The 18,296-nt window shown below is 39.7% G+C and overlaps 1 protein-coding gene across 5 annotated transcripts in view; it reads left to right on the forward strand.

The window, feature by feature from the left end:
- ZNF217 (zinc finger protein 217) overlaps positions 1–18,296 on the forward strand; it is a 105,819-nt gene that overhangs the window by 38,880 nt on the left and 48,643 nt on the right. The window lies entirely within an intron of this gene.

Consider the following 18,296-nt stretch of genomic DNA (forward strand, 5'->3'; position numbering starts at 1 on the left):
TTCTCAGTCTTTCCTGTGGGCGCTGCTCCACTTTGTGTAAATAAATATTTATGGGACCAGAAAGAAGACTGACTTTAGTAGACTAGTAATTAGGGAACTTGCCTGTTCTTTTCCCCACCTCAGAAATTCCATGTTGCACCTGAAACCTTCCAAGCACACTTTGTCAAATTAAGTTTCCACAAAACATTTTAGTTTTGACAAAATACTATTTTCCAAGGCAGCTGTACTTATTAATTTTGTGTATTCACCATGGCTTGCTTATGTATTTGTATCACTAGAGCACATAGACGTCTTGACTAAGATCAGGAGCTCCTTCAGCTAGGCACTGAAAATACATAATAGGCTGTGCTTGTTCCAAAGATTTGTCTAATAAATAGGAAAAAATTGAAGTATTAACCCCATTTTTCAGATAGAACTGAGGTAGAGATTAAATGGTTTACCTTTTGTCATACATGAACTCCATGTCATAGCTGGGATTAGAACTCTGCATCTCAGTTCAGTGCATTAAGCACAAAATCACCCTTTTTCTCCAGGTAAGAACTTTTTCAGTTATTTTCAGCCTTTTAAATATTGCTTCCACCATTACTGAAAGTTATCATGACCCTGAGACTAATATCACTGTAGTGATGATGGGAGTAGGCTCGGAAAGTGTGTGAGATTGTGCCAGCTGATATAAAATTTATACTAGGTACAATTTTGGTTAGAAAATACCATATGCAAGAGGACAAAAATGTCAATGCAATTTTCAGGTCTATTATAAACACGCCTTTTAAAATGGCCTTGTTAAGCTTTTTGTATTATAAATCGGTGATTAAGGTAAACAGCAAGAAATGTGCTGAATTGGGGAAAAGATTTCAAACTGTTTTTCTGGATTATTATATAGTAGGCATCCATTTTAGCACTTAAATACTGTATGTGCTGCACTGTTTTAGTCCTTAAGGCATTTCTTGTCCATGAAATGTACTAATATACAGATAAAGCTGGCCTGGACTCTTCTGATTGAAACTTGTGGGGGGATGAGAGGGTTTGTTTTGGCAAATTCCTTATTTTGTGTTTTTTCTTCAAAATAAATTGTCCCACTTTGACATTTTTTAAATGAAATTCCACTTTGGCATTTGAAATAACTTTTATTTTCAAATTTAATAAAACTTGAATAGAAATGTAAAAGTCCCTTTGAGATTAAACATTTTAACTGACCCATTCTGAAATATTTTGATGATTAGTTCATGAAAGCTTTTCAGATTTTTGACTCAGATTTTGATACAGGATTTTTTTTTAAGGTGTGTCTCATGATACAGGAAAACAGTTTCTCACCCAGCTCTCTACATATAGACACTGAATTAGACCACATCAGTGTATGCAGCCTATGATTTCAAACCACTGATACATACCAATTCAACTCATTTAGCGAATTGTTTTTTCTAAAGATGGAACATTTGAATTAGGGTTTATATTAAAGGGATGCAGTGGAAAATACGGTCCAGAAGAGAGTGTGGGGGTGTTTGATATCATTACAGTAAATCAAAGCCAGATCTTTGGTGTTCTGGAATTTATTAATTTGCAGTGTAAGCCCTTCAGTTTTAACTGTGGTGAGTTAATATCTTTTTACTTTACACTGTTACTTGATGACCTCCAAGGTTTTTTATCAATATTATTTAAGCCTTTCCACTGTCCTATGAGAAGTGAGCACTATCCCAGGTGAGAGCTGAGGAAGCAAAGGAGTAAAGAACAGGGTCACTAAGGGTGCGGCTACACTAGAGAGTTTACAGTGATGCAGCTGCACCAATTCAACTGCACTGCTGTAAGTTCTCTAATGTAGCTGTTCTATGCCGATGGGTGAGAGCTCTCCCGGTGGGTTAAATACTCTAGCCCCTACAAGCCACGCTAGCTATTTTGGCAGAAGAAGCTCTCATGGACATAGCACTGTCCACAACGGAGCTTATGTCAATGTAACTTTATATCACTCAAGTGGTTTATTCACACCCCTGAGCAATATAAGTTATGCAGACATAAGCTGTATGTAGATATAGCCTTAGTCAGGAGCAAAAATAGAACAGATTTGTTCACTGTGCTCCATTTGTTACACCAAGATAAATCTGGAATGGCTTTATTGCGTGCTATGAAGTTCTTCTGGCTCTATGGAGAACAGGAACTAGATTCAGGACTTCCTGCTTTAGCCACTAAACTAGCCACAGTGTAAACTAAGAATTTATATGTAACAAAATTAAGCCTTCTGAGTTCTCATAGTAACTGTTTTTCCTTTTATGCAAAGCACTATTTTCTGTTCCACCTACAAGCAGAGTTTCATTACAGGGCTTTGAGTAATGTCTAAAATGCTGGAATATAGAACAAAAATGTATGATTTCACTACTGTAATTATAACTGTCAGATCATTTGGGTGATAGCATTAATAGTAATATTTTGTTTGGAGAAATTCACCCCTGTGCTTTTTAATAAAATTGTATAATCAAAGAAAATGTTCTATTCTTTGATTTAAAATTATAAGGAAGGAATTTTCATTTTCTCTGACTAGGAGGGTTTAGTACTGACTTACAAAGCTTAACACACTTGCCCCCCCCCCTTCTTAACAGTAAAAGAAAACATGGGGAAAATTGGCAATCTAGTACACTGAAGCTCAATCTTTCCAAGATATAAAGTATTCATTCACTAATTTGTGCACACTTAAACATACTACATTTAATTAGGATTAGCAGCTTTTTTAATTGCACGTGATTCATGGGGAAAAGTCACTTACTTCTGAATGCATTCATGCATAATGACAGTAAAATAAACTAAAAGAGGTTTAAAAACTAGTGAACTTCATTCATACTTCATTGCTCCTAAGAAAAATTAGTTTAGAAAGTGGATCATATATAGTAAAATCCTTTTATTAGGGAAAATATGGTCCACATTTTCAAACAGGAATGCCACTGCAAATGTATAATTTGTACATCCAATTATACAAATTGAGTGCACAGTAATCAGGCATGCTCATATGCACTTTTCAAATCTGTAATGTCACTGCAATCACAGCAGTGTATGTGATTTAAGTGTGAAATTGTTTATACACTTTTTGTATGTATGTGTTTCTCACTGGCAAATTTAGTGAGACTTAATCTCTGAGAATTCCTCATGCGACGGAACATAGGCCTTGAACATAATTTTTTTTTTTAATGAGGCCGGGCAATGTGAAAGAACAGGGGAATATTTTTTTAATTCACTAGTTGTGGATCCCTCTAGTGTAGTGTCATGTCCATGCTCCCCGCAGGCACCACAGTGTACTGAACCGCGCACACGACTGGGAATTAGCCCCTAGTACGTTGTCACCTTGGTCTCCATTTGAAAACACTGCCCCCAAATTATAATATATGAAAGTACTGTAAAAAGGAGTTAAAGGTAGATTAAAAATAATGGCATAGCTCCTGATTATGGATTGACCTGTGTTCTTCCCTATCACCATCCATTCATGTCATCTATGTCATGCTTTGCTGTTGAGGCTAATTTACAGTAAGCTCCCGGGGATAAGGACCTGCCAGTTTTATGTATCTATCCATCTATGTACACATCTGTTACTATATAAATAATGGGCCAAATTGTGTCCGTATGCAGGAAAAATCCCTATATTGGTCCAGGAAACTCCATTAGATTCCTCTAGTCTTCCATTAGTGATTCTCTCCCTGCCTCCACCCCCCGCCCTTCATGGATGAGACAGGGCAAAGCTGCAGATCCCTCACAATCATGAGAGGCCAGGCCCTCAGCTCAGAGTGCTTGTGGCTAATGAACCTGTTTTGATCTATCCCTGAGTGTGGCTTAAGTGGAGCCAGACTGACAGGTCTTCCTCTGATGGAGCAACCTCTGGGACTTGTGAGGGGCTGCAGTGGTTCTCCTGACTGAAGGGGGTTCTGGTTAAGAGTTAATGCAGCTGCTGGATTCTCCATATAGTTGGGGGGATGGTGCACAGTTCAGCCACCCTCAGTCTGGCAAATCGCTAGCCCTGAAGAGGGCCACCCAGGCAGAAATGGAATGACAATAGATGTTCAGCCCAGCTGTAAATGGGCTTCCACTTTTGTGAGCACAAGTAACTGCAGATGTAATTTTGTTCTGGCAATTATTTGTACCCCTACGTTAGGTTCCTTGTACTTTTAAGTACCTTATTTGCAGGTGGTGCCCCAGAGTATTTATGGGTGTGATTTTCAAAAGTGCTCAGCATCAGTCTAACAGCTGCAAAAGAAGTTAATGGCAAAACTCTTAATTTCAATGGGATAGATGAACACTCGGCATATTTGCAAATCCCGCTTTAGATGCCCAAGTGGCTTAAATGGTGTGTACAAATACATAGGGCAGAAAAATTGGAGGCCTTCTCCTGATGATCCAGTCCTAAATGATTTGGCTGACTGTCAAAGGAAGTCTGTCAAAACCAATGTTAGTACCTGGGGTCCTTACTAATGCCTAAACTACTTTAGATTAAGTAAAAAGAAAAGGAGGACTTGTGGCACCTTAGAGACTAACCAATTTATTTGAGCATAAGTTTTCATGAACTACAGCTCACTTCATCGGACGCACTCTTATGCTCAAATAAATTGGTTAGTCTCCAAGGTGCCACAAGTCCTCCTTTTCTTTTTGCGAATACAGACTAACACGGCTGCTACTCTGAAACCTTTAGATTAAGTGCTAAACATAGTAGTCTGTTACCTTGTACCATTACCGCCTGTTTGTTGATCCACCTTAAATGATCCAATCTTTGGGACAGAGACCATCTTTTCATTCTAAAGTGTATACTACCTAACACAATGGGGCCCTAATCTCTGTCTGGGGCCTCCAAGTCCTACCATAATAGAAATATAACAGATAATATAATAGAAATAATGTCAGATGAGAATGGGAACACTTGATTTCTTTCCCAGTTCTGAGCTCAGTCTTTTTAACTGTCTGATGTCTTAGGGCTCTCTCCACAGTGTGGAAATTTCCTAAAAATTACCTGCCATTAATTCAGCAGTTCACCAGTGTTAGTGGTAGAAGCATGAGAGGAGACAAACTGATGATTGCTAACATCATTTCAGTCACTGGGTCAAGTAGATAGGGCTGAAGGGGAACTCTCCCTTTCATTTCATTCACTTGAAGTTGTATCTTAGCTACCCTAAGTAACACACTGGGATTTCCTGTTTTCCAGTAAAGGCTGAGAATGTGTTTGAGCATTAGGTGGCAGTACTAGCATGCAGTAATCATCTGGAACAGATGCTAAATGGGGAAAGATTGGGACTAAAAATGTTGAAGGGACTGTATATCTGAAGGCCAAGCTTATGCTATGTTACTAAATTAGTCGAGAGCTGCATGAGTCGTGGTAAAAAACAGATGAACATAAAGCCAACCCAGAACATACCATACACACACAGCTTTTGATCTATTTGACTGACTTGTGTTTAAAGGAATCACAGTACATAACCAGACACCCTCACTTACAAGTGAGATGAACCAAAAAGGAAGCCCGCAGAGACAGTAATGTTCTCTGATTTAATCTCTTCAGCTTTTCAATATTTACTGAAATGTGTTGCTGCAGAACACACTTAGTGCACAATTTAGCTCCTGGCTACCATTATTTTTGGCTGTTCAAGACATGTAAGATTAATTAAAAGTATTATCTAACAATACATATCGCTTTGTGACACACATCCCTCTGACTGGATTTTAATGAAAGCTCTCCCTGTTCATTGGCAGAGCTGGTCAAATTAACTGCAAGTAATAATTGTGGTGTACTCAGACATTAAAAAAAATCTAAGAATTATTCAAAAATGTTTTCATTCGTAAGCCAGCTGTCGAGATTGTCTAATAATGTTCTGCAAATAACCTGTGATGCATTTTTTCTTCATTGAATAAATTTTGCAAATACACTTTCCATGATTCCAGCTCTTCTCTTGTGACTTCCAGATCACTGGAAGGGGAGGCGAAAAGGTTGAGTGGGGAGAAAGGAGGAGTGGACTATGCATGTTTGTAAATGTGTGCTATTTTCTGGGCTCTGTTCAGAAGTAGTAGCTGTGCACTTTGTTTGAAGCTGAAGAAATGAAGATGAAGAAAAACAAACATTATTACCTGTACTAAAAATGCCACCTTAAATGACTAGAGATGCAACAATTTTACAACTGTACTTTATTTTTCACTATTAATACTGTTGGTTTTATTCTCTGCATTTCACTCTGCGTGGACGGAAAAATTAGGCTGGCCAGTATTTGTTCTCTTGCATTAACTCAAAACTGTTGGTTTTGGGTTCAAATCCTCTGTCAGAAAGTATTTAATTGAAAATTTAAAAAGTAACTGAACAAAACATTCCTATTCAAATGAAGGCATGTAAGAATCCTTTTAATCAACTCTAAATTTCAGGCTTCGACAATTTGACAAGATCCTACCTCAAGTTTGTTTCTTCCCTGGTAAGAATTTGTGGTATTTACCTCTCTGACTCCAAAGACCTGGATTGATTACCTTTAAAACACCAACTGTTTAAAGAAAGAGATTTTTTTTTGGGGGGGGGGGAGGGTGTCATGTAAAAGGTCTGACTTTTCCCATGGGCAGCTAATCCATATTGCAGTTCTTCTAAAAGCTGTTGCTTTTCTAATTTGATTTAACCAAAATGCATTCAGTACCACAATGATAGTGTTCATGCCCAAGCCTATTGATATAAACTTAGCTGCATCAGTTAAACAAACAACTTGTTATGCTGCTTGACTATTGTTAATAGGAATTTTCAAATCACTCATTACAAATATGGACCTACAATTAGTTTCAAAACTGACAGGTGATTTTCGGTGCCTCAGTTTTGAGTTCCCAACTTGACACCTGAAAGAGGCCTGTAGAGTGTAGAGCATGTGTCCTTTTAATATGTCTGAGCTGGGCACTCAAAATATTAAGTCTGGAGATTTCAGCCCATGTATTTAGTCTGAGAATATATTTTGTGAATGTTATAAAATAGAGATCAATGATACTTGCACACAATCCCAGATTGCTTAAGTTAATGCCTGTTCATTGAGGAACCATGGTAATAAATATGTAGGTGTTGCTTGTTTTAAAGTATCTGCTTAAAAAAAAGAATAGGATATTTAGGTCAGAAGGGACCGTTATCATCATCTAGTCTGACCTCCTGCACAACGCAAGCCACAGAATTTCACCCACCACTCCTACAAAAAACCTCACACCTATATCTGTGCTATTGAAGTCCTCAAATTGTGGTTTAAAGACTTCAAGGAGCAGAGAATCCTCGAGCAAGTGACCCGTGCCCCATGCTACAGAGGACAGCGAAAAACCTCCAGGGCCTCTTCTAATCTGCCCTGGAGGAAAATTCTTTCCCGCCCCCAAATATGGCGATCAGCTAAACCCTGAGCATCTGGGCAAGATTCATCTGCCAGATACTGTCTGGACATTGCTGTTTTGTCTAATTACTTTTGACTGTGTATCACAGAGCTCGTAAAGCCTCTGAGCATGCTAATCATGTAGGAGATATTCCTTGCACCAAAGAGGTTAAATACTAATACCCTTTTTATAGTACCTTTTGGATTAAAAATAAATAGTGTGACTAAGGCCAGGTTTACACTGCTTAAGGACTGCCAGTTTAGCTATAATAGTTTAGCTAGACCGGCAAATGCTCCTAGCGTAGACAGAGCTTCCACAGACAAAAAAGGGCTTTTCTTGGTATAACTTTTGCCGTTTCCCTGAATTCAATAAGCTAAGCTGTCTAAAAGAATTTTATTTAGATTGTCTAACTGCATCCACACTAGAGCTTTTTTCTGGTATAGAAATGTTATTAAAAAATCACACCCCACCAGCCATTACCATACTGGCAAAAATTTCTATTGTAGACCTGACATCAGGCTCCTAAGTCACTTAGTTGTGTTTGAAAATGTTGCCTTCATCTGTAAATCTCAAGGAGCTTCACAAAGGAGGTAAGTATTATCCATTTTACTGATGGGTAAATTGAGGTACATAGGGATGAAGTCACTTGCCTAAAGTCACCCAGCAGGCCCGTGGAAGAGCTGGCAATTGACCCCAGTTCAGTTAGACAAGATAAATATATGTTCAGAGGAAAGGAAATAGTATCTCAATTTTAGGGATGCAAAATTAGGATAGAGGGAGTATGAGAGTAAAAAGTCTCAAAGGGACTGGGGCATTGCAACTCTGAGCTTCATAGCACCTAACATTTAGCCACCTAGAAAATCACAGGAACATCACTGTGCAATCCACAAAGCCAAGTTAGGTGCCTAGGATTCCTATAAAATGAATGGGGAGGGAGAGAGGCACCTAGCTCTGCTTAGCAATCCACGAATCCTGCTGCTTGGAATTTGGTGACTTAGGCATTTCTTGCAGGGCTGCATTAGGTGCTCCATACAAGCAGTGGCTGGAAGTAGTGCTGCCAACCTTATAACTTGTAGCCCAGTAGTTAGAGTACTCAGTGGGGCTACAGGCGATGCAGGTTCAATTCCCCCATCTGCCAGAGGAGAGGATTTGAGCAGAGGTCTCTTACCTCTCTAAATACTGCTTCAATTACAGACCTATGGGGTATTCTGCCATGGGGGTTCCCTTCAGCCTCTCCCATTGAAGCTGTTGCACTCTGGTTAAATAATGATAGAGTGACTGGAGCATGGTGATGATTGGACCCAAATTCTTCCACCTCCTAGACAGATGCTCTAAGCACTGGACTACAGAGTCTGTCTTTCTATTGATCTCTTCCATTGACTAGTTAAGTGGATACCTGGGTAAATGGCACAGAGGCCGCTCAGCAGATAGGCCCCCTCATGTGGCTTAGGCACTAAATACGCTTGTATTTCCCTGGGTTGTGAATCACTCAGACTTAGGTCCAAGATAGGTATCTAGATGCTTACAGTGAGGCAGGGGCCGTGTGCATGCCCTGAGGCAAAAGAGTAGGTACCAACAGAACTTTTACTCTGAAAATTTAGGCGCTGAGTTTAGAATTTTAGGGGATTGCAGGGGAACCAAAACTGGGACTTACATTCCTAGGTACCTTTGTGGATCCCACCCTAAGGTCACAGAGTCTGTAGCAGAAGTGGATGAATTGAATTAAATTCCTAAGACCTAGTTTAGTTCCTTAACCTCAAGATTATCATCCCATTCTAATTTGGTATTAGCTTGTGCATTTTAGGCATATCCCAGAGTCAGGGGTGGTATGATGTAGGCTGCTTCTCCAAACCTCTCCATAGGCAGCGAGTAATATGGGCCCGTGGTGTCCGCCTTCCACCAATATTCAGGAACGTGGGCCTGGCTCCACCAGTGTTTGGGCTTATATTTTCAGAGCCATCCCATCATAGGACAGACCGGGGCAACCGCCCCGGGTCCTGCGCTTTGGGGGGCCCTGCACTTCAGGGAGACGAGGGTTCTGAGGGTTAGCAGGGGGCCTGGCATCGGTAGCAGTGAGCAACCCAGCCCATCCTGCTCCACCTTTTCCTACCCCTGCTCCACCCTGCCCCGCCCCATCTCTTTCCACCCCTGATCCGCACACTTCCTGCTTCTTCCCACCCCTGCTCTGCCCCTCCCCACCCCCATTCCATCCTTTCCACCAATCCCCTGCCCCGCCTCTTTCTGGCTTCTGTCCCCTCCCCCAAGCAACACCAGGAGCTGGCAGGACAGGGTGGGTCAGGCTGGGGATGGGTCTCTCACTGCTGCCGGTGTGAGGCCCCCCGCTTATCTCCCAGGCTGCCCTGGACCTTGCATCCCACTGAAGTGCGGGGCCCTGCAAAGCACTAGGCCTGGGGCGGTTGCCCCGGTCTGTCCTATGGATGGGATGGCTCTGCTTGGATGCATTCTGGGCACCATCAAAAATTATACAAACCTGGCGCCCATGCCAGGGAGAGCTGTGGGGAGTGTACTTGGGACAATATCCCTTTATGGGGTCTAGCTTGCTCCCCTTGCCGAATCCCCTGCTCTCCCTTTTGCACCACTGCACTCCTCCAGATCAGTGGGGAGTCTGTGAGCTCTTCAAGGCAGGGATGTAACTAGCCCATGTGGGCATTTCCTTCTCTCACATTATGCCCCCATGTTAGGGCCAGGCTTTTAAGTCCCTTGAAGCTGCAAGCACATCATCTTCCTTGTTTGGTACAGTGCTGCGTATACTGCTGAGGAGCAAAAGTTTAATTGAAAATCACGTAAGTTATTTGCACAGCCCCTCTGCTCAGCCTTCAGGGACACTTGTCCTAAATTTCTAAGCTTATTTGCTTTAGCTGAAGGTACTCACATCATGTTGAAAATCATGGCTCACTGAGTTGCTGAGGATATATAATGATCCTCCTGTTTGATACATAATCTGGCTATGAAGCAGCATGTGAAGCAGGAAGACAATGTGGGTAAGGCACCGTGTGACCTATAAAATCCCAGCCACTCATTCTAAACTGGGAAATTCCAGAGTAGGAGCCTGTCGCTAAAATTGGTTCTGCTGACAAGCAGGCCCAAAAGCAGAGTCCAAAGTGCTGAGTACCCACAATTCCAGTTAAAACCCATAGGGTGCGAGGGTGTGCAGCATCCCTGAAAATCAGGTCCTTGTGACTCATTCCCCAAAACTCTGTTCTGTCCACAAGGAGGAACCTCCCACAAATGGGCAAGAACAGGAAGTTCCACGTAGCATTGAAAGACTGAAACTTGTGGTAATACTTTGTTCCAACACACAGCAGACTGTAACTTCCATACTTGGCATTGGATTTTTTTTCTTGCTCTGTTATTTCTTCTTCTGGGGGCAGGAGGTGGAATCTAGTAAAACACACTGAAAATTGGTTTGTATTAAAACTTCCTCTGTACTTTGGCAGTAAATTATCAGCACAGGATTCAATGTAGGACATAAATGGAGTATTTTAGTGTAAGTGAAGTAGCATCCTGTGTTCCTTTTTGGATTAGAGTTTATTTCCCAAATTTGTTTTCCACCAAACATAAATCTTTTCAACTAAGTGGTCTAGCTGCTTGACAGCAAAACACAAACCCTCTCAAGGCTGCAAGCTGTTTCTAAGGTTGTGGTTCACTCATCAGCTATGAACGGATACTAATTTTTTACCAGACCTTGATGACTGTTCTGTGTAATCCAGTTAAAATTTCAGAGCAACTGGAGAGAATGCTGGTTAATAGGGTTTGTGAAATGTAAAGCCAAGTCTCAGGCTCTTGAGTCCAGTGAAGTTTCACTGGAGTATCTGAAAGTACAATCTGGCCCCCTCTTTTTAAAAAAAATTTGCACATGATCTAAAGATGTTATAAACTATTGGAATTAGTGATGCAGTCTTCACCTCTTGTGTTTAGATAGGGCAGATCACATATGGTTCCTATGGAAATGTTTTTCCTGTTGGCTGTTACTGAAGTTAGTTCCAGATGCACATGCTTATTGTGTAGGCATCTGCTATGTTGTAGTTAGTTTGCAAAGAAGAAGAAAGACTTGTGGATCAGTGAACCTCACCCAGTTGTTTAATTCGGTTTGCATATGTTAGCTTCCATATGTGCAGATGCTTATGTCAACTTCCCAATCTTTTGAGGTGTCATTCTCATCTTTGGAGGTTGGCAAAGGGCCTGACAAATGTTCTTCCTTCAGAGGTCCCATGGACTTTTCCATGGCCTCCCACCCACTGACCCACAATCCCCTGATCTTGGAGACATCCCTGAGCTCTACAGTCTGTCAGCTATGCCTGGAGTTTGTTTGCACTTCAGATTTTTATGGCTAATATATAAGCCCTTCAGTATAGGTAGATATGAATGAAATGATCCCTAATCAGGGAGGGTACTTGCATGGTATAAGAATACTGGTGTAATGTTAGTGTTGTGTATGGAAGAATCACAAAACACCGAGCTGGATTGCCTTAAGAAAATACTTAACGTTTATTAAACAAAGACAATTTTAAGGAGTAACAGAAATCAAAACCAGCAATCAAAAACTCTCTCTCAGAAATTGCCCTTCAGCAGAACTGTTGTCCAAAGTTCTCAAGTTTCTCTTTTGCCCAGGCTTATCTCCAATATATTTCTTAAATACAGGGGCAGATTAGAACATTATTGCAAGAGTGTATCACCTTTTTGCCTTTCCTAGACTCTTTTTGTCAATAAGAACACAAGAACTTCACTGGATGCTGTATTAGATGGATGTGTGAAGCTTACACATTGCTTCCTAAATACATGATCATAAGTATCTAAACAGAAAGCAGAAATAAAATTTCAACTTGATCAAGAGCCAAATTTTCAAGTATGGTCACAAAAGGTGCAAATACTTAAATGAGTAGACACGCAGGTGCAAATTGACTGGGGCTGGTTTGACCCCACAACTGGCTGTTGCGTTTTGTGGGTGCACATATATTTTTTCAGGTATTCAGTTTTCAAAAATTTGGTCCAGAATATATATTTAGACGGTTTGGTCTTGACTACAGCTCTTCTTGAGGTCAGTTGGATTGCTGTTGCAAACAATCTCTATCTTTGTATACCTGGGTTGGAAATGGGTTGTTTCCTGTTGAAGCAAATTTGGATATTGTTGAACTTGTTGAACTTTATGGAATGGCTGCAAGGCCCAGGATCTATCCTCTCAGACTTTTGCCTCAGGAAGTGGGGAAGAGTAGATTATGAATATTGTTGAATTTATGGGACAAATCGATTTCTTCTGCTCTTGCTCAATGTATTGGCATTCACCAACATTTTTTAAAAAAATTCTCTGACATCGAGTGCCTCAGTGTTTTGTGTGCCTCATGTGTTGCTCGATTTTCAGAAAAGCTGAGCACCACAACTCCCATTACTCAACATCTTGGAAAATCAGGTCCTGGTTGGCTCAGGTAGAGCCATTAACAGTGAAGACACCCAGTATTACTGGATACTTGAAAATGTGACTCATAATTTTCTTTTTAAATATATTCAGGGGGAAATGATGTAATGTTTATAAATTAAATGAGAAAGTATAATAATAGCTCCATTCAAGTTTTTAGCTCAAAGAAGCAAAAAAAGTTATTAAACGAAGATGTCAGATATTTTTCGTGTTATAAACTTTAGGCCATCCCCATTAAAAAGGAAGTCACGTGAATAAAAATAAAGGTTTTCTTTATACCTTCCAACCTGATATTTTACACTTTTAGTGAAGGGAACTGGGAAATATGCTGTAAGGCCACCCTATACTAATGGCCACAAACTGAAACTATGAAACCTTGTTAGTTGTCACCTGATGAAACTTTAATAGCATCTTCTAGAAATGATGGTTTGAAACATTTTATTTTGGAGCAATATTTTTGCCAACATGTCTGAATTTCTTAACTACTTTTTTCTTTCTTTTTTATAGAACCAGGGGGAAGAAATGCTGTCTGAGATGTCAGGAGGAACAGCCTAAGGGGAGGGGGTGCAAAGGTGGTTTTAAGCAACTTTTGAGACTCCTAATATAGATTAGAGCTGCCTCCACAGTGCTCTAGTTTGCAGCAGGCTTCTAATGGCGGCTTATGGGCTGCTCTACAGTTTGGAGTAATCCAGACTCTATAGCAGTGTGTGCTACATAGACTCCTGCTGTCCCTGGGCTAACCCTGACATGCAGCCTTGCAACAGGACTCAGAGAAGCAGTGTAGGGGTTCTTGTGACACACTTACAATTGTGGCACCCCACATGCTTTGCGGGTGGAGAACACAATTAGTCTCTTGGTCTACCAATGGAGAACATGGCAGTAGGTTAGCCTGTAGGAGGTTCTTTCTTTTCATAGAATCCGTACAAAATACGTTGGGTCAAACCCTATAGTTTAGTTCATATACTGGTGACACTCCCATTAACTTCAATGGGAATCTCACCTGAATAACAGCTACAGCTCTGTGTTTGTAAACCATAAGACTTGGAAGTAGTTTTTCAAGTTAAGTGACACAGAAGCCCCACTGCTGGAGTAAAGGCTAGACAAAGCCATGGGGACTGTTCTATAGGGAACACTCCTGTGTAGGTAGACAGCAAGATGAACTGAATGATCTAATAGTCCTTTTCCATCTCCAAGTTCAATGAGTCATTTGTTATTTTAATCATCTACACCTATATGAAATTGCCTCGGAATGATACAGAACTTAATTTTTCAACTGTATCATTCCGAGGCAATTTCACCCAATAACAGGATTACCAATTACATATAAAATTATACTATTATCCTTAGATATATATTTTGAAAAGATGACTTACTGGCCAGGTTTTTGTGGCTGCACTTTGCACTGCAGCACAAGGGGGAGAGAGGTTCCAGAGTAGCCTTGGGATCTTTTACTCCTTGAGATGGTATAGTTTTGTCATAGGAATGGGAAGTTTGGGCTCTAGGTAGGTATTAACATCTCCAGCACTCTAGATCACTAGAGCAGTGCTGGCCACATCCATCATCCTGGCTGGAAGATGTTACATGTGGTCTCATGGGTGGCAGGCATTCAGACTGAAGGATGAAGAAGTTGAGTGTGGTAGGTCCAAGAATGAAGGCAAAAGAAGATTGCTTCATAGGCTCCTAACCTGACTGATGTTTGATTTGGATCAGGTCTATCTGTAGGACTGGCCTTATGAAATGAAAGGCTCCAACATGCCACAGATGATGTGTCATGAGTTGCCTCTTCTGATTTCACTGCTGTAAGAGGAAATCATGTGGTATCTTTCCACCCCTCTGGTCCCACTGCCAGGAGGGCTGGAGTATGCAGTGAGTGGCCTCCCCTTTGTCCCTGTGACTGCAGGGAGAGATTATTACCTTAGTCTATCAGATGCAAGTCTGTGCAGTGCCCCATGCAGTTACTTGCATTATGTGTGTGTAAGACTGGCCCTGCGTTATCTCCCTCAGGACTTCTGCTTCCTGTTACCATCAAGAATACTGGGTTGGATCCTGCTTTTCTTATATTTTATTACCCAGATGCAGAGCAGTGGCAATTAAATATAGCTAACAGGTGATACTGTATCCATCATAATTTAATGAGTACAAGGCTTGGGAATCTCTGCCACTGATAGCTTCAACTCATCTGCAGTAAATAACAAATCATTTTCTTGTGTGGTATCAGCTTCTGCTCCTGAACTCCAGAATGTGAAACATCACCCAATTCAGAGAGAACATTAAGGGAAACGAGGGAGTACTTAGGGAAACTAAGTGTTAAACAGAACCATCCGTCTGAGGTGGAGCACTTGAGAGCTGGGTATTTGGTATCTCAATCATGCTTGGTTTATGGCGAGCAATCCTTGAATTTGTGTGACAGCAGCCCAATGCCTTTCAGTAGATTACATCATAAATAACCCAAGCGTGAAGTGGTCAGAGAATCCAGATGAGAGAAAGCAAAAGATATATAGAAACAAATGAGGGGTGGTGTAGTTTGATTTTAAAAAAAAATTATTAAGAGAAGAGGGGATGCTGGAAATGGGTCATTGAGTTTTACTCAAACAGGCACATTCCTGTGATTTTACTCCCACAATCTCTCCAGGTCAGACTTTTTCTCTCTCTGTTGAAAGAAAGGAGAAAAAAAAAAAGAACCCACACAGAAATCAATCCATCAAATGTCATTACAGATTTATTAAGCCTGATGTAGAAAGACTTTTAACAGTAACATCTTCAGAAAGCATAAAAAGAGCACTTCTGTTCAGTCTTGTGCTTTGAAAATCTAAATATATTTTTATCATATAAATAATTCTTTTCATGTTTTAAGTGCATCTGTTTTTTTCCCTTTTTAAATTTCCATTTTACAATTGGCCAAAACTGAAGTCTGCATTGACTGAAATGAAGCCATTTGCAAAGCTAATGATGCTGTGAAGCATGTCTATGGTGAACCATATCAGCTAGATTTCAGAAAGGTAGTTCAATGAGTGCAGCATTAAAATGAGGGGCAGCCTCCAGCAAAATCATAATTGAACACACCCAAGTCCTTAATGTCTGTAGTTCGGTTTCCTGATGCAAATTACGATAACGTTTCAGATGTGAACAGTTGCTTTCCAATAACTGCAGTGAGAAAGAGACATTTTCTGCCATAAAGGAAAGAATTACCATGTTTAAAAATGTAAATAATATATGTATAGCAACCTTTTTTATGGAAATGAGGCATTCAGGATTATATGAACAGTTTGGGATTTTTTTTCTTTTAAACACAACAGATAAAGATGCATCATCTATTATTTGGGACTTTAATTACAGTTCTAAAACTGGAGTGATTTTATTTGCAGTGATAAAAATTATAGAGCAAAATATCATTGGTGAGAGATTTCAATGCTGCAAAATCATACACAGAAATACATCTTAAGTGTACCAGTACACAGCCATTCTTTTGTAAATCAAACAAGGCCTTGGATAAACAGGTTTGACCTGATTTAAATGTAATGAGATACATAGACCTTGATTGTTAATAATTGGTTTTGGGGACACCAAAACAATAAAAGCAGTAATCTCCTCTAGTATAAATTATATGAATTTATTTAGCAATCAACCAAAGAAAAAAATGCCATTAACATTTTCAATTTGTTATTTAGTTTAAGTTAATGATAATAGACAAATAATGTGAAGCAAAATTGCCACCTTTGAGAACCTTGGATTTGAGAAAGACAGAAATATTGGGAAGATGCATATCTGTGATGAATCTTTTTGACCACTAGGTGGTACAATCCTCCTAGGAGAAAGGATTTCTTTTTATTTTATTCTTTTTTTTTTTCATTGTAAAGACCATTCATAATCATCAAAACCAAGTGAAACATGGTTTTGATTAAAACAGCCTATTGGCTCAATAATCTTAGTAATTTTAAAAACATCCTTAATGTGGAAGAAGAACACTGGAATGTCAGAAATGGCCTTGGGGCCCATTATAACAGCAACAAAATAAATAAGGAGGAGAAATGAGGGGTCATGAAAACAAAATTAAGCTAATGTTTCAAATTTTGACAATTATGAATTGTTCCTCTAAGAAGACTTTTTTAAAGCAAAAAATTCAGGCACTATTAGATACAATACAAAGAGAATAATTGTACATGTATGGGACTAGGCATGCCTTAAAAGCAAAATTTGGACTTAGATTTTCCCCCCTCCCCTATAGCCAGCAATTGGGCAGGTCTCATGCAAACACAGACTTGCTTCTCATCGTTCATCTGTAAACTCAACCCTAACTCCTTTATAAACTATAAAAAGATGACGACCAAGGAAAACAAAAACAAATTACAAGCAAATTTTTGATTAAAAAAATTATCCCCCAGAATGGACCAGTTTTGTAGGAAACAGAAACAAGCAAATATAACAAAATCTGTGTTCATAACATGGCAATATAGTTAATATATACAAATATGTACAGTATAAAAATGCATCAAAGGCTTAACTTTCCATCCAACCAAGCTGCAGTGCACAATGAAAAGCAGCTTGATGTGCCCCCCTCCCCCTTCCCCCTGCCCTAAGTATACAGGCAATATATTCTGTACAACATGCACTTGTTACAAAATGAGTGCACAAGCACCAAAACATTCTACAGATAAAGTCACTGTGATTTCTCTTTGAAAGGAGTCCTCTTTCCTTTGTTAATATAAAAAATTGTTTACTTTTCTTTTTGCGATTTGTAGTACAGGTATATACATTGGTTTTTGTCTGACCAAAGAGAAGTGAGCTTTTGATAACGCATTTTTAACCTTTAAAACAAAATTCTAGAACTAACACCTATGGTCAAGAATGTAACCTGAAGATGCTGCCAATAGCAAACTTACTAAACACCACAAGCGTTTGCTCAGAGCAAGAAATAGCTGACTGTCAGATTTACTGGGGTGGCCAACTGTGCTCCATTATTTTAAATAGGGATGGATATTTATGATTCACACTGACATATTCAAGACATTAGGAAAGAAACAAAGGATGGGATTAATAAGTGATGGCTATGAACTAGACAAAAAGGTATATTGTACCAGAGATATATGATAGTTAAGTACCCTGAGCCAAATAAAAACTGTTTAGCTTGTCAGCTTTTGCAACCTGTATTGCACATTCCAGCATTTGCTGCATTATAAAGCCAAAATACTGCATTGTATGCCCTGAAGATTCCTGCTGTTTTTGCTCAGTGCAAATAGTGTACAGCTGTTACTTCAGCCACAGAATGGTTCATGCTTTTTATATATATGCATATTGTATGTATATGCATATATATCTAGATATCTGTCTACATCTACATAGCTATCTATATCTATCTGCTTATATTCACATAGCTACAGAGAGATATGTAATTCCTGAATGTTACATGGACCATTTAGTATGTGAAAACGTTACCATACAAATCTTTCACATCTGAGACATAATTGCATGGCTGTTTAAGTTCTGTAAATACAACTCTTCACTTGGGGCTGATACCCAACTGTGG

Source organism: Lepidochelys kempii, chromosome 13 (assembly GCF_965140265.1).
Source record: "Lepidochelys kempii isolate rLepKem1 chromosome 13, rLepKem1.hap2, whole genome shotgun sequence".
Lineage (NCBI taxonomy): Eukaryota > Metazoa > Chordata > Testudines > Cheloniidae > Lepidochelys > Lepidochelys kempii.